Genomic DNA, 25,181 nt, shown 5'->3' on the forward strand with positions numbered 1-25,181 from the left:
TTAAAAATTAAGTAAGTACATCACTTATCACTTTATTTCTAAAAAGTTTAATAACCTACTAGTAAGCATGAACAAATTGTTAGAATTAAAATGACTTGGGCAGGCCCTGTGACTTGGTGGTTAAGTGCGCACGCTGCGATGCTGGTGGCCCGGGTTCAGATCCCGGGGGCGCATCGAGGCACTACTTCTCTGTCCATCCTGAGGCTGAGTCCCACATACAGCAACTAGAAGGATGTGCAGCTATGACATACAACTATCTACTGGGGCTTTGGGGGGAAAAAATAAAATAAATAAAATCTTTAAAATGACTGAAGTGTTAATTTTCTTCATTGCAAATTTTCTGACAGAAGTATATGATGCCGTCATGTATGACATCTTTTATGAAAAAATGATCATTTTTTGTAGTATTTGAAAATATTATGAATTTTCCCAGTGGCCTCTGACAAAACTCTGATATGCAAAGTTATCTTTTCAACATGTATGTCTCATCATCATCCTTACCAAATTAACAAACTCAGGTGCTAATTTTTCAACTACTTTTCATATGATTCAGGTTCTCCACCACCAAGTCCCCTAAGCATCAGGAAATTCTACAACTTCTGCAAGATTAACAATTTTACCTTACACTGTATATATCTCATGTGGTTTAAAACATCCAAAAATCATTGATAAACTGACCCTGTCCAGACTAAAGCATTGTGAATTATAAAAGGTGGTCTCTGTTAAGCGAGGAGGGATTTCAGGTTGACCTTAATTTTATAAGTGATCAATTTATTACAGTGTATTGTTCTGTTATGTATTTCACTTCTTTTCTAAAAAAAAGTGATAGTTGAGGGTACTTAGATAAAAATTTGATAAAATAAGGTACTGTTACACACTGTAAGCTTCAAATGTTTTCAAGCATAAGATACAATAAGAACTAAAACTATGAAATGGCAGAGGAAATAGAGATAAGAGGATGAAATTGCAGAACTGAATCTATAATAATATCTCAATGGCTAATGTTGTGGTGCCAGGAATGTGGTGAAGTCAAAGAATTTGTAAAGGTGATAATAAACACACTACAAAGAAATAACATTGAAATTTTCATAGAGAGAATTTTTGCAATGATATGACAGATAGAGAACAAGGAAGAGAAGTTGGAGTGAGAGATTATCTGCTTCTTAAATTATTTCCACTGTTGAGAACAAAAATCCAATTTGCTGAAATCTTTATTCCCCTCTATGACCCTACCTTTACCTGCAAAATCTCAGCATTGAATCGATGTCACAGTCCAGCTTTTCCATCCCTGGGGAACAGAGCAACTTATCTCATCTGAAACCTCAATTGCTCAGGCTTTGAAACAAGGCCGGCCATCCACTCTCACAGAGGAGCCAACTGGAGGTACGATTTTTGGTTCTGAATTCAGCTAAACATCTTCAAAGAATTGTATCTGGCCTTCCTTATCCAGGGCTATCAGTGAAGTGTTGGCTGGCTTTCAGAGAAGAGCAATTCACACTCAGCGGAGATATTTTCTGTTGAGCTCTCTAGAGAAGGCTGTGGGGCTTGTCAGTAAGAGTTGATTTCTATGCGGGTTATAATTTTTTATTTTATTCAGAGATTTATAAAGAAATTTACATGGTAAGTATTATTATCAACATAAACTTTGTCTATTCTCTGGTCGTTTAAGCAAAATTTTCCTCTCAGGGTCCACCCATGGACGAAGCCCAGATTTAATCTCCAAGAGTCAGCCAGGCACTCTGTGGTCCATGGGAAGCCCTCAAGTTTGCAGCCTATTTCCTTGTGTACTGTGCTGGTGTTTAATCTTCCATCTCTTCTGGGTACAACTAGACAGATGCCTATCAAATCATCAAGGGACTTGACATTTGACAAATGTACTTTTCATTATCTTTAGACTTCTACACTTTTCAAAAAGACTCTCAGCATTTCCAGTAATTGTGCAGCAGTTTACCCAACACTAAGGTTCTCACTATTAAAAGTTAAAACAAATAAATTTTGAAAAGGAAAAAGTGATCTTTGCAATTTTGTACAGCCCACCTGCATCACCACCTTCTATAATGAACTTAATTGAACTGATCTATTATCAGGACTAAGAAATGTGTTCAGTGAAATGAAACAATCTACCAACTCAGCTTCTGGACTGTGAAACTTCTTTAATTTTCAAAATGATTGTGAATCTTCTAGGGAAGTTTCAGAGGAGGGAACTGATGGTGCTCAGGGCAAGCTAACCCGGGAGGTACCACTGTGGTATGCACATTATTTCGAGCTGAAGACAATAAGGACTCAGAGAACTCACGAAGAATATTTGAGTTTCCCCTCCCAAACTGCCTAAAGAATTTAAAACAAAATATCTGTTTCAGGAAGGAGTTGTTATCATGATGGCTGTAAAGATAATGTAGGATAGAGGTTACAACAGGAAAGGCACCAAGCCCCTTTTATCAAAAACTCTATCTCTCCCTGACCACATTATCTATAGATGACCCTGAGAAGAGTTGTCAAGCAAACATTTGCATTTCTATCTCCATGTGAGTTGTCTTCTTGCCCTCTGAGGTCCCAGACCACTACCCATCCCCGACACCTTCCTCGTCTTTAGCTACAATACTTAAGCGGGCAGCTTAGACAGAGGGACGAGTTGCTCATTTGTGAGTTTCTCCCATGTATACATGTTATTAAACTTGGTTTTATTTTCTCCTGCTAACCTGTCTTGTTAATTATTTGGCCAGCCATAAGAACCTTAAGAAAAGGGCAGAGGCAGATTCTCTCTCTCCCCCAACAGTTTTTGTGCCCAACGTGGGGCTACACTGGCTGGCAAGTTGCGTTCTCTGGCTGGAAGAACTGCTTTCTCCCTGGATTACTGCAGATGATGAGATATGGGAACGCCTGACGAAAGCTGGCAATATGTAAGACTTCTTACCATGTCAGCCTCCCAGAATCTCTACCTGTGGATTCCGGTGGAGGGAAGTGGTGAGAATTTTTTTCTCTTTCTAAATTTAGATTGGCAGGAGAAAATATTTGGGAAACTAGTTTCTTGTGCTTTTAGTGACCCTTCGTTTAAATTTGGTAGAGTACTCTTGGTTTTGATCTTGATCCCTTTTCCTCCCAGAGATAGTCTCTGTTTTTCTCTTTTGTCTTTGTCTTTTGTATCGTGTGTCATAAGAAGGAAATATCATAGGGTAGGACACAGGCATAGGCCCTATAAGCCTACTCTCTGGGCCGGCCCCACAGACTGGTGAGTTTGCGGGTCTCACCAGACTGGTGTCTATTTAGACAAACTTTGCTGTGGGTTAATATGCACATGAAGTGAAGGCCATTGTCAAGGGCATCTTGGAAGCCAAAAAGCCGCAAATTTGGTGTGCACGGGTAGAGCAGTTAAGAGCCATTAGGGCGCTCGCCACTTTCAGGAGACTTCCGTGACAGGATAACTTGGGTCATGGAAAGGGATAGATGACACAGGTCCCCCGCCAACTGCAAGAAAATGTCCATGCAACGACGAGGTACTCTGTAAAGCACACACTCCCCAACCCCGTGGCACCTCCCCCCCTAGGTATTATTCTGGCTCCAAGAGACCTAAGGCGTGGCTAAAGCTGTCATTGTGCACATAAGAAAAATACCGGATGAAGTTTTTCCTTCTGTCTTGTTCTGTGTCCTGAGACAACTTGGCTTTGTGCCAAGTGAGAATATTCTCCTTGGTCTCCACCATACGGAAGGTGCATTTACCAGGGTGCCCCTTGGTGGCCAGTCGAGTAGACTGGGGTTCTGAACTGTCTCTTTGTCTGGCTGTGCCAAGCTCTCAGGGGAGTTTGTCATGAAGGGCCCAGTCCATAAGGGCTTTTGTCGTCTTAACCTTTGTTGCTTGTTAGTGCTGGAAAAATCCCATTCCAGTATCACCTGCTCGGTATCACAGTTTAGCAGGTCTGTGACTGGAGGTGCCCCACACTATTGTGGAGACCGGAGACACCGTTTTCACTACACCATCCTTACCGCCTGTGCAACGAAGGTCTTTACTTTCTCTGAATATCTTTGGGAGTGAATTCTGTGGATCATGGGGGCTACATAATCTGTGCCCTCACCAGGGACGCCTCTTGGGTCCATGGTAAAGATTTATTCTAAGCGTGGAAAGTTACCTCCGGGTCTTTCCTTAAAAAGTCTTATTGGATCGAGTCACTATTGGAATAAATATACAAATGAAGATCCTACTCGTCAATGGCCAGACGACGGATTCTTTGAATTGGGAAAACTTCTAAATTGGGGGAAAAAAATATATTTTGAGATCTCTCACACAATTGTTTAATTGGTACCTAAAAAAGGGCTAGAAAAAGGAAGGGAAAAATTTAAATAGCCTTAAGAGCTTGACTCAGATTGCAATTGAATTCAGAACATGTAAAAGTGTAAGTGTTTATAAGATTATAAAGGTTGGAATATTTGAGCTAATTTTATATAAAGAGGTTACATCAACATTGACTGAGTATGTTTTAAAATGTCTGACTGGGAATGCTTCCCTTGTCCAAAATCAGAAGACCAAGACCTATTAATAAAAATCTTAATGATAACTATGTTTAAAGGTATAAGAGGTGATGAAATTTACATGAACTTTTGTACAAAAAACTGATGTTATTTCTTTTACAGAACTGGTTAACAAAAATGGTAATTTAAATGATGGTTAATTTTATCTAACGTCTTATGAAGTCTTATAGACAATCTAAATAATTATTGGGAACAAGTAACTAAATAGTTGTGAAAAAGATGAATGTTGGTTGAACTTTAAACAATAATTATGTGTTATGGTGGTTACAGCTTCCAAACTCTTTTTGGTGACATAAAACTTTAGAGTTTTGCTAAATTTTGTGATAAAAATTCACTGAGTATCATCATTTCCAAATAAGATAAGATATTAGACATTGATTGTTAAACTTATGTTTGTCTACTTTTGGCTTTTCATTACAGGAAAACTAAAAGGTGTTTTGAGTCTATTGGTAAACGTGTGTTTTATTAAAAGATTGTACTATAAATGAACATATTTCTAGAAGTTATGAAGTCTTTATAAATTTTCCAAGCCACAAGATCCTAATGTAAAAGAAAGTTTATAATGGTTTACTTGGTTTTTACTTACAAATTGTGGTTTCTAAGAGTTAAAATTTCTAATTAGTATATGTGATTGAAGCTACTAAATATTAAGAAAAATATGTCTGTGCACAAGGAAAGTAAGATTTATAAAGAAGGAACAAAGAATGGAGGTATTTTATTTGATTGATTAAGAAAGATAAATTTGTCTTCAAGTACTAGGAGGGAAAAGAAAGACATGGGACAAATTCTGAATGTAAAAAGAAAGTTATAGGTTTGTGGAAGAGGAATTCTGGAAAAGGAGTTTTTGTATGGTCAAGTTGGCTAAGATTGAAATGAATTTAATTAAGTAAATGAGTTTTAATATCAGAAGGAAGCAGGTACAAAATTATCATTTGGTCTTATTTCTCTTAAAAGGATATTTTTCTTGAACTTGATAAAGAGGTTATAAAAGATTTTTCTTTACCTTTGGGTAAGTCTACCTAAAAGACAGAAAAAAAAAAAACTGTTAAAATAATTTCCTGTGTTCAAAAGACTGAGGTCTCTCTATTAAGGTGTTTGGACTGTCAATGCTCTCTTTGCTTTAATGTTTTCTATTTTTTTTTAACGATTTTATTTATTTATTTTTCCCCCCAAAGCCCCAGTAGATAGTTGTATGTCATAGCTGCACATCCTTCTAGTTGCTGTATGTGGGACTCGGCCTTAGGATGGACGGAGAAGTGGTGCCTCGGTGCGCGCCCGGGATCCGAACCTGGGCCACCAGCATCGGAGCGCGTGCGCTTAACTACCAAGCCACGGGGCCAGCCCTAACGTTTTCTATTTTTGACAAGCTCCCCAAAATTCATATAAATAAAGTCTTTTTTTTACTTTATTTCTTTGAGAATTTTCAAAGGCCCTGGAACTTCTCAAAGAAATTTGCTCTCTTCCTACAAGGGGAAACATACTAAATTTATTAGGCTTATTCAGTATGTTAAATTACATGGAAAGCATTGTCAGACAAGTGATGATATGTCTGCTTAGGTGGTATTATGTGGGCAAATGTTATTGACATAGGTGTTTTAAAATTGTATAACATTACTGAAATTCTGATCTGTCTTGATTATCAGTCATAATTCTGGTTATTATTATTTTAAAGTGTTGTATGTCACAAAATTAACCAAATTTCTCTGTCAATTGCCATTTTGAGGTCTTGTTTACAGACTTATTTCTTTGCTCTAATGCTTTTGCAAAATGTTTCAACTTCAGAAAAATTCATGGAAAGTGCTCTGACAGTTACACTGGAGTACAGGTTTCTGACAAACTTTCTGATCATAAAACTGAACTTGGTAAGAAATTACAGAAATCTGATGGAAAGACTGATAACTTCATGAAGCTGCTAACAGAAAGATTGGGATCAAGAATGGATTACACAGGACTGAATGAACTGATAAGGATAATTATAAGTTTTATTATTTTTCATTTGAAGTATTGCTGAATTTTTAATGTTTTGTCTTTTTAGATTTAAGGAAAACTTTTTCTCTTTTCTCCTGAGCTAGCTATGACTTATAGCAATTTGGTAAATGATATTTTTGTAAGTAAAATTGAAATATTTATCTTTCTCTCTCTATCTGATCCCTCGAATTTGGAAACTCTTAGTAAGTGAGTATTGTTTTCATGGCAATATAGTTATTTGCATAAGTTCAATAAGAATCTGTTCTCCTTATAACAGGACACAATTGGAAACACTGGTTATATTACCAAGGCTGTGACTGGAACATCATATTTGCGATATAACCATACAGCTATTGAGGAATAAAGATTGGTCTTTATGGAATAAAGCCACGTGGAAGTATTGGCCTGGTACCTTATGTTCCAAGCAGCACTTACCAAGATAAGTAAAGAATGTCACTTATCTGGCAAGCACAAGGAACCTCGAAATATTTTGGGAGAAGCTCGGAAGAGAGGAATTCACCCAAATCTGTAGGTATTACAGGCAAAGTCTGATGACAAAATCCTTGGCTTGGCTTTCCTGGCCTGGAGAGGCCTTTAATGTTCAATCTGAGATTCCTTATAAAAAGTTCCAGCAAAGCAGATTTAAAAGAGCCTATGTGATCAATTCCTATTCTTGCTGTACTTATGTAAATAATTGGGCCAACTCTATTGGAACTAAACTTATTTTGCAAACTACTTAGTTTTAATTTGTCTATCTTTGATGAAAATGAGGGTGATTTTAGAAAGAAACATTATATTTCAGTAAAATCTATAGTGTACATTTGCGGATATTAGATCCTAATTTTGTTAATTGTCTTTTAAGGTTTTTGTTTTATATTGTTGACTTGACTGGATCTTGATTTCTTCTAGTCTCCTAAAATATCTGGCTACAGATGTCCAAACTAACGTTTTTGATTTTTTCCATCAATTTCATTTGGAATCACTGAAAACTGAACCTGCCCTTTTTCCTGAAGCCTTACAAACTGAAGCTGATGGACTTGATATAAATTTAAGAGATTACCCGATGACATCATCAGAGACATTTTAAACTGCAAAAGCTGCTTTGACGCTGACATCTAAAAATCTTATCTGGCTGTCCTCTAAACTCAGAAACTGCTTTACAACTTGCTCCAACCATTAACCTTATTTTTCTTTCGTTTACATAGAAATGCTTCCATTAAATACTTGATTGCTTGCTTCCGCGATATAGGTGTAACCTTGAGAGCCCACCTGCATCACCAACTTCTAAAATGTACTTAATTGAATTATCTATTATCAGGACTAAGACATGTGCTCAGTGAGATGAAACAATCTACCAACTCAGCTTCTGGACTATGAAACTTTTTTAATTTTCAAAAGGACTGTGAAACTTCTAGGGAAGTTTCAGAGGAGGGAACTGATGGTGCTCAGGGCAAGTTACCCCAGGAGGCACAACTCTGGTATGCAGATTATTTCGAGCTGAAGACAATAAGGACTCAGAGAGCTCAGGAAGAATATTTGAGTTTCCCCTCCCAAACTGTCTAAAGAATTTAAAACAAAAGATCAGTTTCAGGAAGGAGTTATTATCATGATGGTTGTAAAGATAATGTAGGATAGAGGTTACAACAGGAAAGACTCCAAGCCCCGTATATCAAAAACTCTATCTCTCCCTGACCATATTATCTATAGATGACCCTGAGAGGAGTTGTCAGGCAAACATTTGCATTTCTATCTCCATGTGAGTTGCCTCTTGCCCTCTGAGGTCCCAGACCACTATCCACCCCCAACACGTTCCTCGCTTTTAACTGCAATACTTAAGCAGGCAGCTTAGACAGAGGGATGAGTTGCTCATTTCTGAGTTTCTCCCATGTATACATGTTATTAAACTTGTTATTATTTTCTCCTGCTAACCTGGCTTGTTAATTATTTGGCCAGCCATAAGAACCTTAAGGGAAAGGGCAGAGGGAGATTTTCCCTCTTCCCCCAACAACAAGATTATCTGATTCCCAGAAAAAGAATGCATTACTATAATATTAAGGCTACAACTGTCAAAATGAAGCCAAGATACACTCAAGTCGAGCTTTTGTTCAAAAGTTAATTGGCTCCTCTTTGAAACTTTATCATGTTTATTATGTAAGCATAATATAGAGCCTAGAATATAGAAAGTGCTTATGGGTAAGTTAACATTGTGATCATTTATTTTGTAAATGTTAGTATGAGAGATGTAATTCATTTTCTAGTATATTCAGATTTTCAAGATCTGCTAAACCTAAAGACACATTACTGGCAAGTTGGGATACCTCTAGACATCTGAAAAATATGAATCCTAAACAGAAGCATATAAATTCTCTATTCATCAGGTTCTAAGTTCTAAAACATTCTAAGGTTTTGGAACAAATCAATGTCATTCCAAATTTACAGTAAGGCTACATGTGCCACACAGGATCCTACAGGAAGAGAAATCCAGATTTTAAATAGAGGAGATTATGTACAAAAATAAAGTACGTTTTCAAGTCTGAAAGAGGATTTCAAGAAAGAAGAGACTCTCAGAACATGTGGGAAGTGGTAAATAACTTACCAAGAGCTCTCTAAAGGAGAATATATTGTGGACAAAAGAGCTTCATACCAGAGCTAAAATGACATCTCTGGAATCTTTACGATGAAACAGATGCTGAACTATTATTTCCTGAAACTTAAAATGCACCTTGGGCCGGCCCCGTGCCTTATCGGTTAAGTGCATGCGCTCCGCTACCTGCGGCCCGGGTTCGGATCCCGAGCGCGCACCGACGCACCGCTTCTCCGACCACACTGAGGCCGCGTCCCACATACAGCAACTAGAAGGATGTGCAACTATGACATACAACTATCTACTGGGGCTTTTGGGGAAAATAAAAGGAGGAGGATTGGCAGTGGATGTTAGCTCAGAGCTGGTCTTCCACAGCAAAATAAGGGGGATTAGAATGGATGTTAGCTCAGGGCTGATCGTCCTCAAAAAAAAATAAAAATAAAATGCATCTTATCCTCCAAACAAATACCACCTCCTGCCTTGCAGCTTACCTGGACATAGTGATGTGTTGGAATCGTTTTTCTAATTCATTTGTTCTTTTATTTTTTAAGATTTTATTTATTTATTTTTCCCCCCAAAGCCCCAGTAGATAGTTGTGTGTCATAGCTGCACATCCTTCTAGTTGCTGTATGTGGGACTCGGCCTCAGCATGGCAGGAGAAGCGGTGCCTTGGTGCATGCCCAGGATCCGAACCTGATCCACCAGCAGCAGAGCGTGCGCACTTAACCGCCAAGCCATGGGGCCGGCCCCTAATTCATTGGTTCTTAAATTTGATGGGCACCAGAAACACCTGGAGGCCTTGTTGAAACCCATATTGCCAGGCCCCACCCCAGACTTGCCAGTTCAGCAGGTCTGCAGCAGCACCTGACAATTTGAATTTCAGCCCAGTTCCCAGGTGATGCTGATGTTGCTGGTCCAAGGACTTCACTTTGAGAACCACAGCCTGATTTAGACTCTATATATGGTTAACAAATCCATTATTTTATCCTTTGGCTGCTACTTTTCCTTTATCACATCAGCACCTTAGCTCAGAATCTCCTCACTTAGCAATGGGAATACGTGGAGAGCTTAACAGCTGGTTCTCCTTTCCAGATCAGTTCTCCCTCTTCCTCTCAATACTACATTCTCTTGCCAGGTAACTGTTCCTTAAACATCAGTGCATCATAGATCTTCCTCTCTCAAAAACTCATGACTCTTATGCTGAACACAAGACATTTTAAATTCTCCACTTGGTTCACAAGGTCTGTAATAGCCTTACTTTAATAGTAAAATGTGGACACCCTGTTCTGTACCCTGCCTGCTTTAAAGGAGTATGTTAGGATTACATAAGATACAGTCAGTTCTCTTTATGCACAGTGTGACATTCTATAAGGTCATTGTGTACACTGAATCGGTGAATATGACCCACTGCTCCTACGGGAAATGCAGTGTTAGGTTCCTGTAAGCCTTAGTCACATTTTCTTCAACTGATCAGTACATTACCTTGTTCTCTGTGTGTTCTCTTTAAAGTCACCTTATTTAATATATATTGTTGATATATTAACATTGAACTCACACCAACAGCACTGCAACTCGTGTCTGATAGTAGCTTGTCGAACACACATATTTTCTCAGTAAAGGCACATCACAGCCTCTTGCCCTGAGGAACACCAGGCAGCATTGCAGCACTACACATGGGGGACATATTAAATGGCAAGGTCATCAACATAATGCACAAAAAGATAAGAAATTAGGCACTAAATAGACTGCAAGAAGGACACTTGTTTACAATGTGGGCTGAAACAAGAGGGCAGAGCAGCATCCTGTTGCCCCTCAGCTCGGAACGTGCACGTCGAGTGAATCAAATTTCTCACCACTTTGTGCATATCTGCAAATGGACATGAAAGCCCTGAGAGTGTTGATTTGGGGGCTGCTGGTACATTTTAGCTAGTGGACAAGTGTGCAAACACGGAATCCACAAATAATGAGGATCAACTATATTATGAAAGCATCTTTTCAAAACCAGAATATTGCTTATATATAAGAGCAATAATGATAACATAACAGCTAACATTTAAGTGCCTACTATGTGCCAGGAGCTCTTCTAAGTACTTTACATAAGTTAATGCATGTAAATCTCACTAAAACCCTACAAGACAGGAGTTTTCAGTAGCCCCTTTTTATAGATGAGGAAACTCAGGTTCAGAGAATAAATATTTCCACAGGTTCTCCAGTTAAAAGTGGAATAACTGGGATTGATGCCCAGACAAACTAGTCCAAAGCCCACAGCCTCAAATACTATGGAAGGAATGTGAGCAAATTTTCTACCACTCCCTAAAAAGCCCCTTCTGCTCCATCCTGTGTGGTCTCACACATACTTATTCACTCATCAAACATTTTCTGAGTGCACCAAAGGTGTCAGGTACGGCGTTTAGATACTAGAGAGACAAATAGAATGTCGACGCAAATAATCCATAACCAAATAAATAAAAATTTACCAAAATTGGGGTGAGTTTATTATGAGCCAAGCTTTGAGGATCATATAGCCGAGGAGAGTCCTTTCACAACGAAATGGAGCACTTCAAAGAAGTGAGGTGTACAGCGTGATTATATACCATCAAAGAGCATGGACCACATGTGATTGCAATGTCCCTTTTACAATAGCCACGACGTTGACCTGTTGGCACGGGGATTGATGGACACTGTGGGTATCAGGTCTGCTGTCTCCATGGGCGTGGCTGTTGTCTCAAGTTTGGTGGTCACGGAATGAGCGCAGCAATCAAACCCTAGCCTATGGAGAAATGCTTATCCTTAAGGAAATGGTAATGTGGGGAAAGTTGCATTTACACCTTAAGGGCATTGCTTTTGTCTTTGGGACACGTTAATTGCTTAAAGCGGATATACAATGGATGAACAGAGGTTACAGGCCCCTTTTGGGGAAAAGAAAAAAAACCCAGAGTCAGGCCCAATTAGTTTTACACCAAAAGGCTTCCTCATATGCTCCACTGTATCCTGTTGCTTGCCATTTATTTATCAAGAAGAAGGATAGTCTCAGATTTAAGGAGCTCACTGTCTATGAGACAAGAATAAAACAACAGTTATGGAAAAGGAAATAAGTACAGGGTCCCAGAGTGGGGACATCAAAATGGGTCTCTAGATGGAGACCTCTCAGGAAATGTCTCCAAGAGGAAGGAACATTTGATATGAGTTTAGATCAACATATAGGAATTAAGTTGACTAATAAAGGGAGTAGGAGTGCAGAAGAAACACATATAAAAAGACAGATATAAAGGATGCTAAAGCTTTCAGAAAATGGGGGTATTTTTAAGGCTGGAACAAAGCGAACATGTAGAACACAGTGGGTGATGAGGCTAAAGATGAGGACAGCAAGAGAAAGCCTGCGTGTCCAGCTCAGGAGTCTGAATGTTCTCTCGGATGCTCTGAGCAGTCATTGAAGGAGTCTAAGCAGATATCAGATTTAAGCAAATTTGGATTCTAGAAGGTAACTCTGGAGGCATGGTGGAGGAAAGAGTAGAAGAAATTAAGACTGAAGGAAAGGGACCTGTTGGAAGACTAGGCAGCAATCCAGATAAGATAGGTCTTGGCCGGCCCGGTGGCACAAGCTATTAAGCGTGAGCGGTCCAATGCGGTGGCCCGGGCTTCACTGGTTAGGATCTCGGGTGTGCACCGACACACCGCTTGGCAGGCCATTCTGTGGCAGCATCCCATACAAAGTGGAGGAAGGTGAGCGCAGATGTTAGCCCAGGGCCAGTCTTCCTCAGCAAAAAAAGAGGAGGATTGGCAGATGTTAGCATAGGGCTGATCGCCTCACAAAAAAAAAAAAAATAGGCCTTGGCTTAACCACGGAGTCTGCAGGTGGAGGAGGCCAGGAGGTGGGAAGCAGTGCTGGGCTCCTGCAGGAGGAAACTGAGCTGCCTCTCAGTCATGGGAAGACTGTTCCTGTCATGGTCTCCCCACCCCCATGCCCAAATGCCATGTTCCTTTCTACTTCTGTACCTTTCCTCTCTTCTCCCATCAGAAATCCTCACTCTTTCCTTCCTCCACCTGCTCAAAAGTGGTCCCTTTGAGGACTTGATCTAGTCCACCACTCCTAAGAAGCTGTCTTTAATTACAATTTCTCGATAACATTCTCATTTTTTTTAAGGTTCTGTAATACAACATACACTAAATACCTTGGCAGAATCAAATTATATCTTGCAAACAATTTCATGTATGTGGAGGAGCTTGGAACCTTATAATTTTTTATATTTCCTTCGATACCTACCACAAATACCTTGCACATAGAGGTGAATGGATGTCCAGTAAAGTTAAATAGAGTGGAAGCACACTTTATAAGCTAAAAACTTTTATGAGTTCAGTTATTCCTTTAGATCAGCTGCTTGAACCATTTGTTTTTCTCCACAGGTCAACAGTGTTGCCCAGCACAAATGAATTTTACACCTTCTCAAACTCGATAGAGCAAAGATGGAACTTCATTCCCCTTGCAAGCCTTACTGCCCCAGAGAAAAGCAACAACGTGTGACGTCTAATTCTTTCTTCACATTCTCATCTCAAATTGTAACTGTTTCCCAGTTGCTAATTGGTTTTCATTATTAAAACTGACAAAAAAGTTTCTCATTCTTTCTTTCTTTCTTTTTTTTGTTTTATGAGAAAGATCAGCCCTGAGCTAACTTACAGGGCCAATCCTCCTCTTTTTGCTGAGGAAGATTGGTCTTGGGCTAACAATTGTGCCAATCTTCCTCTACATTATATGGGATGCTGCCACAACATGGCTCGACAAGCGGTGCATTGGTGTGCGCCCGGGATCCGAACATCTGAACCCGGGGCCGCTGTAGCGGAGCGTGCTCACTTAACTGCTGCACCACAGGGCTCGCCCCTCTCTCTATTTCTGAAGCTAAAATGTCTAAATCTTTCTCTGGGCTAGTTGGAGTTTCCATAAAATGAAAATGTACATTCCAGAAAAATCCTTAACTTTCCAGAATAATCTTGAATATGGTAAACACCTTGGCAAAAATGTCACTGATTTTCAATGTCAGTGCCTCCACAAGGGTATCATTGCATTGTCTCCCCTCCCAACCACCTCTCACTTTGGCCCTCCCCAGGCTCAGGGGGTCAAACTGTTTACTGAGCACTAGGAATGATCAGAGTCTGAGGGAGACTTCAAGGATGACTAAGCCATGGTTTCTGACCCCAACCATCACTCTCCATCTCTGCTTTAACCTCTATTTTTCTTACTCTGGTTTCTACTTTAGTTGTTTACTTGTCTTGTGAATTGTTGTTTTGTGGTTTATAATTACCATATAAATTCATATTACTTGTTGCCTTAGAGTTTAGAAAGAACTTACATTAAACAATGTTTTTTTCCCAGCTCTTTGATGTGTCTAATACCTTTCAACGAAATTCAAGTGGCTTCTTGTTTTTACGTCTCCATCATTATTTAGAATTATGTTCACCCCACACTTTTGAACTGACCAATGCTGCTTTACTCTTTAAACTTTTCTATGACAAGACTCACGTGAGGAATCCCTGAAGCACCATCAGCTAGGTATCCCCACATTCCTCACATCTGTTTCCTTGATTTGTTCCTAACTAAAGATGTTTCTGAAAGTAATACTGAATTGTACCAAGTGGTCATTGCATAAAAAGCACTATCACAGATACCTTAAGAAGAAGAAATGGAAAAGAATATTCAATTCCTCAGATAAGTTTGCAATCAAATGAGGCATTGAGGTGACCTGGGGGCACTGATAAGAGCAGGAATCTAAGAGACGAGTTTTAAGTCAATTTCAAATGAGATTAAAACTGGAATGAGATAGTATTTTACCAGTTATCTGAAATCATAGGCATTTTTCTGACCTTTGAGAATTCATTTGCATATAAACTGTACGTGTGGGGTAAGCGAGTGCTGATATTGTTTGATTTCTTTTTATTATTCACCACTTTGTAATAGATGTGGCTATTCACAATTAATAAATATCATAACGTGGAGAGACCCAACTGCCTCTTGTTATCAGTTCTTACACAAAGCTAAAGTTTTAAAGATCAAATTTCATTCTAGTTAACTTTCAACTAGTCTATTTATATCAGAAAGATGCTGAGTTTTAGGAAAATACTTCAAAACACAAATTTTATATGTAATTTCAAAAGCAAAAAATGAGTTAAAAATTGGGTGGTAACCAGTTTTGCTGCTATATATTAAACTTTAACATGGGAGCAGACATTTTTAGAGAATATAATTGATAGTTGCCTAATTATATATTGTAGAATGTTAAAGGATTTACAGTTTTAATAGTATTTCAAATACCAGAGAATAAAAAACAGAACTGTTTCAGTTTTATGAAATAGCTTTTTAGACATAGCAGATTTTCAGAGCATATTACTTGAAAATAAAACAATCAGTTTGTGAGGTTTAAGCCATGTGGTTTTATTTTAAACTTGCTCATTCCATAGGAGCATCAATAAAAGCCCTCCAGGAGTAGCTGACGCTCTTTCCTTCTGCCTGAGCACCAGCTGTATTTTCTTTAAGCATCAGACTCTCGGGCAACACCATAGCCCTCAACTCCGTTTAGTTGAGAAAAGGCTTTATGTATCATGTGTTGTTTCTAGGGGTATGGAGCTCCCAGACTTATTAAGTACAGGGAAAGAGTAAGAGTCTGAACACATTCAATAAACTCCAATGTGCTCAGGTGAGAAGACAGGTGCCTGAGCTCACATCTGAAGAAGAATTTAGAGGATGCTTTCTGACTCTGCTTCGTGCCTCTGACTAAGCAGTCCTGGACATCCCCGTTACAGCCACGGAATAACACAGGCAGCCTTGATGGAGCAGAAGTCCTCCTATGTCCATCATTTGTGCAGAGCAAACTGGCTTAAGACCTCTCATTTCCTCCTGCAGTGGTAATTTACAGAGATACAAAACTGCCATCTAGTGACTAAGAGAGCAGCAAAGTGCTTTACATGAAAAGTGAAACTGAGTTTTATAAAACAGAACAGTGAAGCACTAAAGTTGGTAAAGTTGACACAATGTGGCACACGAAGGTTATAGTAAACCTGAAAAATATGTAGGTGAACTAATCAGTTGCTCTCTATGCCTCTAAAACATGTCTTGACATCCTACTCATAAATAGTAGAGTTTAAATATAATAGAATAACTTTGGAAATAAACTTCTCATCTCATGTCATCCAATGCTGTTGGCAGGAGCCGGTATTAAATAGCCAGATGGTAAGTACCCATGTTGAAGCACCATTTTTATCACAGTGGAGAGAATATGAGGCATAACCCAACGGGCTGATGTTCAGATCTTCCCTCTTACCCTTGATCAATTTTGTAACCATGGTTTTCTTTAGCAGTTAAATATGAATTATAACAGTTACTTTAAAGGATTACTCTAAGAATTGCATAAGGTAATACAGTAAAGGAACTGGCACACAGTAGATTGATAGTTAATTCTCCTTCTCTGTCTGTCTTCTAAGAAACATACAGAAATAATCTAAGAATAGAACCCGTGTATAAAGAAAACTTATGAAAAATAGTCAATGGCTCCTGAAGTAAGGGACATCATTGTTGAGTGCTTAACCTCAACTGCCTCCAAATACTGTTAACTCTCAATTAATTCTATGTGTTTTCTGTCTTCCAGACACTTCACTGGCTACAAGGAAAGGAGAAGTGTGAAATTGAAATTAATTTCACCTTTGAATGGCCTAGCTGTAACATCAGGTGTTTTAAATCACCTAGTTCTTCAGTTTTCTGCTCATTACTATACAGTTTAACATGGTCCACAGCCGGAGAAAATAAGAAAATCATTATAATTTTACACACATGAATATATGTCTTGACTATTACAGCTGGACTCTTAATATATAGAGCAATGTTGTACATGTTTTGTGCTTGTTGATAGTACAGAATACTTTTGTCCAGACTTTCTTTGGCATTATCATAAATAATGAAGAACTCAGTAATATAAGCCCAGGAGAAAAGGGTTTATAAAAATCTAACATACTATCCTAGTCATGCCTCAAAAACAAAAAAGAGCTATAAAAATAATGAGAGGATATTTTGAAGGCACTATTTTTCTTAATTATTTTCAACTTTATTTCCCTTTACTTCTTTTTAATCTTTCTCCGTCTTATTCGCTATTGGCTAATCATCTCACAGTAATTAAATCACCCTCAGCTGAGTCCACCATGCCTCTTCAAGTGCCCCGGCCTAGTATCTGTCTCAGCTCTGACAAAAAGTAGCTGGGAAAACCTGTTTTGTGGCACTATTCTTAAGAATATCTTTACTCTTGGGCCGGCCCCGTGGCTTAGTGGTTAAGTGTGCGCACTCTGCTGCTGGCAGTCCGGGTTTGGATCCCAGGTGCTCACTGACAAGCCGGTTCTCCGGCCATGCTGACACCGCGTCCCAAATACAGCAACTAGAAGGATGTGCAACTATGACATACAACTATCTACTGGGGCTTTGCGGGAAAATAAATAAATAAATAAAATTGTTAAAAAAAAAGAATATCTTTACTCTTACAGTAATAGCTATATGTTTGAAAGGCACCAGTGGATTACAAAATGAAGTACTTGACCAATGTTGTATCCTCATTTTCCCTCCAGGGAGAACACAACATTCGTGTGCAATGCAGGGCTGCTGCTTTATTGTTCTCTCCTTTCAAGACATTTTATTACTTGTAAAACATAATAGGATTAATAGTGATATATGAGTAACAATATAAACTTACAGACAGCAAAAAGATACTATTTCAGTGTCATCATTTTATGTACTGTAACAAACAGTAATATCTTGATTGATCATAAATTCTTTCCTGGCTCATTTTTATACTAATTCTTTTATTAGATTACCAAATTTATACTTTTATGATCTTTATTTTCAATCAATATAATTGAAGGGACATCAGTTGTTCTTGGTAAGTGAAAGTGCAGAAAAAATTTTTGATAATGTATAAGTTTGAGAAGGATCTTTTTGTTTTTTAAAAGAGAAGTCAGGCCTGGCCCTGTGGCTTAGTGGTTAACTGCGCGCGCTCCGCTGCTGGAGGCCCGGGTTCGGATCCCGGGCACGCACCGACGCACCACTTCTCCGGCCATACTGAGGCAGTGTCCCACATACATCAAGGATGTGCAGCTATGACATACAGCTATCTACTGGAAAAGTTCTCAAAAATCATCAAACTCTTTAATTTTACAGAAAGGAATACTACGTTCCAGAGAGCCTAAGTACGTTGTCACACACTAACCAGAAACAGACCTGGGCCTAGAACTCAGGTCTGAGTCACCTGACTTCTACTGGAGCACACCCTCTTCTAACTGGTAATTTATAATACTAAGTTATTTTCAAAAGCACAGTTGAGAGAAATTGTAAATAAATAAAACATGATTTTATATAAAATTAAAAGCTGCGACCCACAATTTCTATTTCATGTGAGTTTTTCCTTTCTTGTAGGTTTCTTGTTTTTAATACTAAGTCCATTTTGGTAACAAGAAAAAAGACATAATGTTTAGTTTCTTTAGTAACATAAAAAAAGCTTCTGTGGAAATTAAAAAGACACTAACTAATGTCTCGTCTACTAAAGCAACTTAAGAATATTATTTGATTTTAGGAAAGCTCTCAGAGATTTTTTTAAAAATCATATCCACGTGACTATTAGTCCAGCCAGGCACATCTCCACATGACATCTCCTAGAGTGTCCAGTTTTCTGCTGGATCCAGCTATTGTCAGGCCCAATGCTCTGGCTGAGTAGAGAATGATGCCGCTTCTGAAAAGTATGTACTCAGTTCCACTTCAACGCTGAGTGATGGAGACACTAGGAAAGGAAAAGATGAAAATATTACCCTAATCAATGATGTAAAACACAAGATATGAACAACCGTTAAAAGAATTTTCTATGAAATTGATCAATTCTACTATCACTACACCAGGCTATTTCCTATCAGTAATTTGACACATAAACAAATAGAATAACGTATTTAATGATATCAATTCTTTTAGTTGTGTGCTTTTCCTTTTAAAACTACATATGCTTATATGTGTTTGCTTTATTTTCAGGTGGTGTCACCGTGTCAAGGCCTCGCGGGCAGGTGGGGCCTTCACTGAGGACTCCCAAGGCCCCCCCTACCTCCGGTGGCTGTGCATGTGCCCTTGGCCTCATGGGTTAAACCCAAGGCTGCAGGTCTCCCATAGCGGCCAGAGAAAGAAGGGCCCATGAGAGAGGTATGCGAGGGGCGCAGGCTGTGCCAACTTCCTCTTCTAAGGTCCCTGAGAGAGAGAGACAGAGAGAGAGAGAGTGAGAGAGCGAGAGAGATCCCTGACCTCTGCATTGCTGACTCCACCACTGGTGTCATGTCACACACCATCCCCCTTCCCCCAGCATCCACATGCCACCCCTGGGAAGGCACCACCACTGGGAGGCCTGTTCGTGGTCACCTCCCTGTTGTCCCTTCAGGACCAGAGCCCAGTGCAGGGGTGTTGGTTCAGACAAACATTTACATGTCCCTCTCCATGAGAATTGTCTTCTGCCATTCTCACATCCCAAACTCCACCCCCAACTTCCTCCTTTGTCTTATCTGAAGATAGTATTTAAGAGGAGCATCTCTGCCATTCTTTTGAGAGACTCCATTTCTCATGTGTCTCCCATGTATACATGTTATGAGCCCAATTTAATCAGGCATGGATTCTTTTACTTGCCTATTTGCATCAGGAACATAATTACTAGCTAGAGAATTAATTAGAGAATATTCATGGTGAATGAAAGATGTCATTTCTAATAACGTAATGGAATTCCTTGAGGCTTTATTCTTGGGACATGTGTAGGATTAAGTCAGGACACACTGTTAGAGTGATAAATAAGTTCTACATATTTTTCTTCTTCAAGACCATGAATTTCAGCCACAGTTCATACCCATCTACTTTGCAACAATGAAAAACAAACAATGATCTTGAATATTTTGCCCTCAGATTCATTAGTCTTTAAAGTATTAATTGAACAATTTAAATCTAGATGGGTGAAAGACTATGGAGACTTCTAGAATGTCACGTTAGGTCCTTTAGAAGTGAAGATTTGTTTTTATAAAACATTTCTATTCTTTCTTATACTTTGACAATAATGTTACTCTGAATCTGTTTTAAAGAGGATAATGGCAGATTTACTTTAATTTGCACCCTTTTTTAAGTACATTTACCTAATATGTCTCAGTCTCTTGAAAACTTTTATCTTTAGCTCAACCTTCATTTAAATCACCAGACCTATTTGATGAAGGCGACATGAACATTTACTCAAAAACTCCTCAGAAAATTACTAATGTAATCTGTAGTCTGGACAATCCATTGTAAAACTCAAACTGGATTTGCCAGGCCCCTCACAACGGCTCATAACTCTGTTTGTCCATTTATCTGGGAACATACTAGCTGAAGTTAATTGTTCATCCCAAATGCTTTCTTTAACTCAATCAGTAATACTTCCAAAGTTTTAATGTAAATGTGACCAATTTGGTGAAATCCAAGTGACTTTTCTTTGTTTTTGCATGCCAATGAGATTAGAAAATAAGTATTTTAATTATTGTTATTGATTTTAAAAATCAGAGATGAAGAAAACAAACTTCTTTGTCCACAGACATTTCTGCAAATGAAATTGTCTGAAAAACTGACAGCTAGTCCCCCGTTTTAACCACTAAACCATAAGAAATGTAATACCGTGGGCAAACACTTGAGCGTTGTCACCTGCAGGAGTCCTCAGCGCTGTTGCCCCACTAGGGCCACGGATCAGGGGAAGGAGCCAGTGGAGGGGAGTCAGCTGTGCCCTGAGCATCCTGCCTTCCTTGGTCAGAACCCAGTCCCAGCTGCTCCCTGTCTCATCTTCTGGGGAAGCAGAGAATTCTTCTGGAGACACAACACATTGGGTGTTAAGGATGTCAACGTTCTTTTATAAACAGATGTTACATCGTGTAATGGGCTTCTCAGGACAGGAGAAGCCACCTCAAGGGAAGGCAGAACTTCTCCAGGAGCTGAAGGTCATCCAGTGAGAGCAGAGTCAAGGGCTGCACAGCGTCAGCCTGCTCCTGCTCTCCATCTCATGGACACCTCGGTCCCCAATCCCCGACACCCCTCCCAGTGCCCCCACAAGGGTTCCCATTGTATCCACAGAGTCCCGCGCAAGCGCAGGACTGGTGCTCAGAGTGGCAGAGGGGCCGCCGAGCTGGAGAGCCCCAGGGCGCATGCACTGGGGGCGGAGTCCCTGATGGGGAAGTGGTGGCCACTGGAGTTTGTGTGGGGGTGCTTGGGCAGTTTCTGGATCCTTCCTCCAGGATTTTCAGCGCGGGGAACTCTCCTTTCTGCAGTGTGGAGGAGCACTGGGCAGGAGTGGCGCTGAGGTAGGCGGTGGGCAGTGGGCTCAGCGTGGAGATCTCCGCCGCATATGGCGTGAGCACCGTGTCCAGGGCGGCGGATGGGACCGGGCGCTGGGGCTGCTGGCAGTCTGCTCCAGGCGGGGGAGCCCAACCTCTGTCCCTTGGAGGAGCAGAAGAGCGCCACTTGGCCAGCCTGTCCCTGTGCCTTGGCGGCGCCCCAACCCAGCGGGGCCTCACCTCGACGGAGCCTCCTGCTCAACCATCCGTGGTGCAGGGGGTGGCAGGGAGTCGCCTGCCCTGTGTGCCCGCCCTTGAGTTTGCGCCCCCTGGGACCCCGTCTAGGCCAGGTCGCGACATCTCTGGGTGAAAGCTTTCCTTCGGAAGAGGGCCTGTGGTCAGCGCTCCTCTGCCTGACTTCGCTCAGGCTATTGGGCTCCTCATTGCCTTCATTAAACAAAAGAACGGTTTCTACATCCTTGGGACCACCTTTATAGAAAAGCCTGATCGCATTCATGGTTTCTGATAATTGACTCTATATTTGCAAGGTGAACTTTGAAGCCTGTGAATTGTTGTAAACTGCATTTAATGAAAGGAGCTTTAAACAATCTTTGGTGCAAATTGTGTAGCTTCCTAATACTAACTCACCTTCTGTTAACATAGACTGATGACTGATCAATTGATGATTGACGTAATGTGTATGGAATTTTGGTTTCAGTTGAAAAGATTTTCTTGGAAGTTGGTGTTAAAATTAAAATTGGATAAAGAAGAGGATTTTGGAAGTTGTATGTAGTGTCTGTTTTGTCTCCATACTCATTTAGAATTGCAAGAATTTAGATTTGGAAAGCCCATAAAACAGGAAGTTTTAAATTTTGATTTGACTGACAAGGGAAAAGGTCAAATATGGTAGGATTTCATTTATGTAATATTCTAGAAAAGATAAACCATAGGGAAAGACAACAGATCGTTAGTTGTCATTAGTTTTCATATTTAGTTAATCATTTAGTTTAATAGTTTAATCATTAGTTTTAATTTTTCTTATTAAAAAATGCATTTAAATGATAGCATCCTAATTATGCTTTTGGATGATACCAGAAGTTAACAACCTATTAAATTCTGCAGTAGGAAGAAATGACATGTTGGTTATTGGTGTCTTTGAAGTGTAAGTATTGGCAGTAATGAAACTTTTAAATGAGCTTTTTTGGATTCTAAACTACTGATTTTTTTACTAGATCCTGTTGGGCATGGCATGTTACAAGTTTTAAAAGGCTCTTTAAATTATTGTAGGAGGCTGAAGCTATTAAATTATAATGTAAGCTCTTTATAGATGAAACAGGCAAAAATACAAAAAGCCAGGCACCAATTTATCTTTGTTAAAAAATCAAGTATATCTTACCATACACATGAATGACTTTTGGCTAGACAGACCTGACCTTGACAAGATGGACTCATTGGTATGGGGAACTTCTTTTGGAATGTTAAAATGGGAGAGGATATATAAATTTTACCTGAGGATGACCCAAGTCGATATGGCAGGTTTAGTTGCTTTTACACTCTTTCTGAGTTATGATCTTGATTAAAAACCTGGTCATAGACATTCCAAGACAATTGGACCATTTTATGTATCAATATATTAAGATGTCTTATTTCTCTGATACTTTCTGATTTCAGGGTGTCTGGGAAAAACAGTTTCTCAACATAGGTACTTTGGAATATAATTTTTGATTGTTGACTTATTGAATCATAGAATTGTTGAGTTGGAAATAATTTTAGTGGTTTAGAGCCTAACCTCTTCAATTTCTAGGAAATGGAAAGTGAGGTTTCTTGAGTTAAGTCGTCCACAGTCAGACTGATGCTTTAGTGGCAGAGTTGGAACTAAATGCTCAGATGCTTGTCTCCAGATTCCTACTACAGTGCTCTCTGTGCTACATACTATTAAGTAGACAAACCAATGAGTTACCTTCTCCTATCATATACGTAGCCAGCAGGGTCGATTATTTCCCATATGCATTTCTTTCCTTTCTTTTTTAAATAACTACTAACCACAATTAATTTATTCCCCTGTCATGTTTAATGACTATCCTTCTGTGTGTCTCCTCCAGCACACGTGTGGACTCGCCAGAATGGACACCTGCCTGTGATTGGATTGTTGGGCCAGAGGCTGATGTGCATCTGCATCTTGACGAGCTGCAGCCAAATCATCCTCTGAAGTTTTAACAATTTCCATTCCCTCCAACAGTGTTTGAGTCATCCTTGCCCTGGGAATTGTCAGATTGGCATTGTCAGATTTTTAAATTTTTGCCAATCTGATGGGTGAGAAATGAAGTATTTGTTTTCCTCTTTTGACAAACACATAGAGCTGTGCAACTCCCAAAATTGAGATACAGAACAGTTCCAGCAACCAGAACTCCTTTGAGCTGCTCTTTTGTAGACAACTCTTCCCCTAACCTTAACCACTGGTGGCTAATGATCTGTTGTCTTTCTCTATGGTTTGTCTTTTCTGGAATATCATATAAATGGAATCCTACAGTATTTGGCCTTTTGAGTCTGGTTTCTTTCATTTAGCATGATACATTTATTTGAGTGTTCATCCATGTTGTTGACTGTATCAGCAGTTCCTTCTGTTTTATTGCTGAATGTAGTATCCATTGTATGAATTTACCACAGTTTATCCATCCACCAGTTGAAGGACATTTGAGTTATTTTCAGTTTTGTCTTTTTTGACTATGAATAAAGCTGCTAGAAATCTTTATGATTTGAGAAGGCAAACAAGTTTTTGTATGAACTTGTCTTCTTCTCCTGGGTAAGCACATAGAAGTGGAATTGCTGGGTCATATGGTATGTGCATGTTTAACATTATTTTAAAAACTGTGGTAGCAAAGTCATGGCCCACAAAGATGTCCTAATCCCTGAACCTGGGAATACATTAGTTTACTTGCCAAAGGTGAATTAAATTTGCTGACGGAATTAAGGTTGCTGATCAACTGACTTTAAAATAGGGAGATGATCCTGGATTATCCAGGTTGGTCCAGTGCATCTCAAAGGCCCTTAAAAGGTAAAGAGAAGCAGTAGAGTAGAGAAAAAGATAGAACAAGGGAAGCAGGGCCAGAGAGATGCAGAGTTCTTGGTTTTGAGGGTGGAGGAGGGGGGCCATAGGGTAAGGAATGTGGTGGTCTCTAGAAGCTTGAAAAGGCTAGGAAATGGATTAAGCTTTAAAGTCCCCCAAAAAGAACCTAGCTCTGCCAACAACTTGATTATAGAACAAAGAGACCCGTGTCAGACTGCTAACCTACAGAACTGTAAAACTATAAATCTGAGTTCATTTAAGCCATGAAAATTGTGCTAATTTGTTACAGCAGCATAACAAACTCCACTTTAAAATTGTTTTCCAAAGAGGCTGAACCACTTTGTGTTCCCACTAGCAATGTAGGAGTGTTCCAGTTACTTTCCATCCTCATTAACACTTGGTATGGTCAACCTCTTTAATTCTCGTCATACCAATATGTACATAGCAGGATCTCAATGTGGTTTTTATGTGCCTTTTTCTCATGATTAACGACCTTGAGCATCTTTTCATGTGCTTATTTGCCATCTGTGTATCTTCTTTGGTGAGTGTCCAAATCTGTGACCATTTTAAACTTGGATTTTCTTATTGACGAGTTTTGAGAGTTCTTTATAGTCCTGTCAGATATGTGACTTGCAAAGGTCTTCTCCCTGTCTGTGGCTTGCCTTCTCCAGCCTCTCACGGGTTTCTTTGTAACGTCTG

General features: G+C 39.5%; 1 long non-coding RNA gene across 1 annotated transcript; it reads right to left on the reverse strand.

The window, feature by feature from the left end:
• Window positions 1–18,431: 18,431 nt before the first annotated feature.
• On the reverse strand, window positions 18,432–19,330 carry LOC131402145 (uncharacterized). The gene is made up of 2 exons (XR_009218317.1): window positions 19,192–19,330; window positions 18,432–18,879 (listed from the first exon to the last, which is right to left on the reverse strand). It is a non-coding gene; the product is annotated as an uncharacterized LOC131402145 (long non-coding RNA).
• Window positions 19,331–25,181: the final 5,851 nt, after the last annotated feature.

The sequence above is a fragment of the Diceros bicornis genome (assembly GCF_020826845.1).
Source record: "Diceros bicornis minor isolate mBicDic1 chromosome 30 unlocalized genomic scaffold, mDicBic1.mat.cur SUPER_30_unloc_3, whole genome shotgun sequence".
In the NCBI taxonomy this organism is placed as follows: Eukaryota; Metazoa; Chordata; class Mammalia; order Perissodactyla; family Rhinocerotidae; genus Diceros; species Diceros bicornis.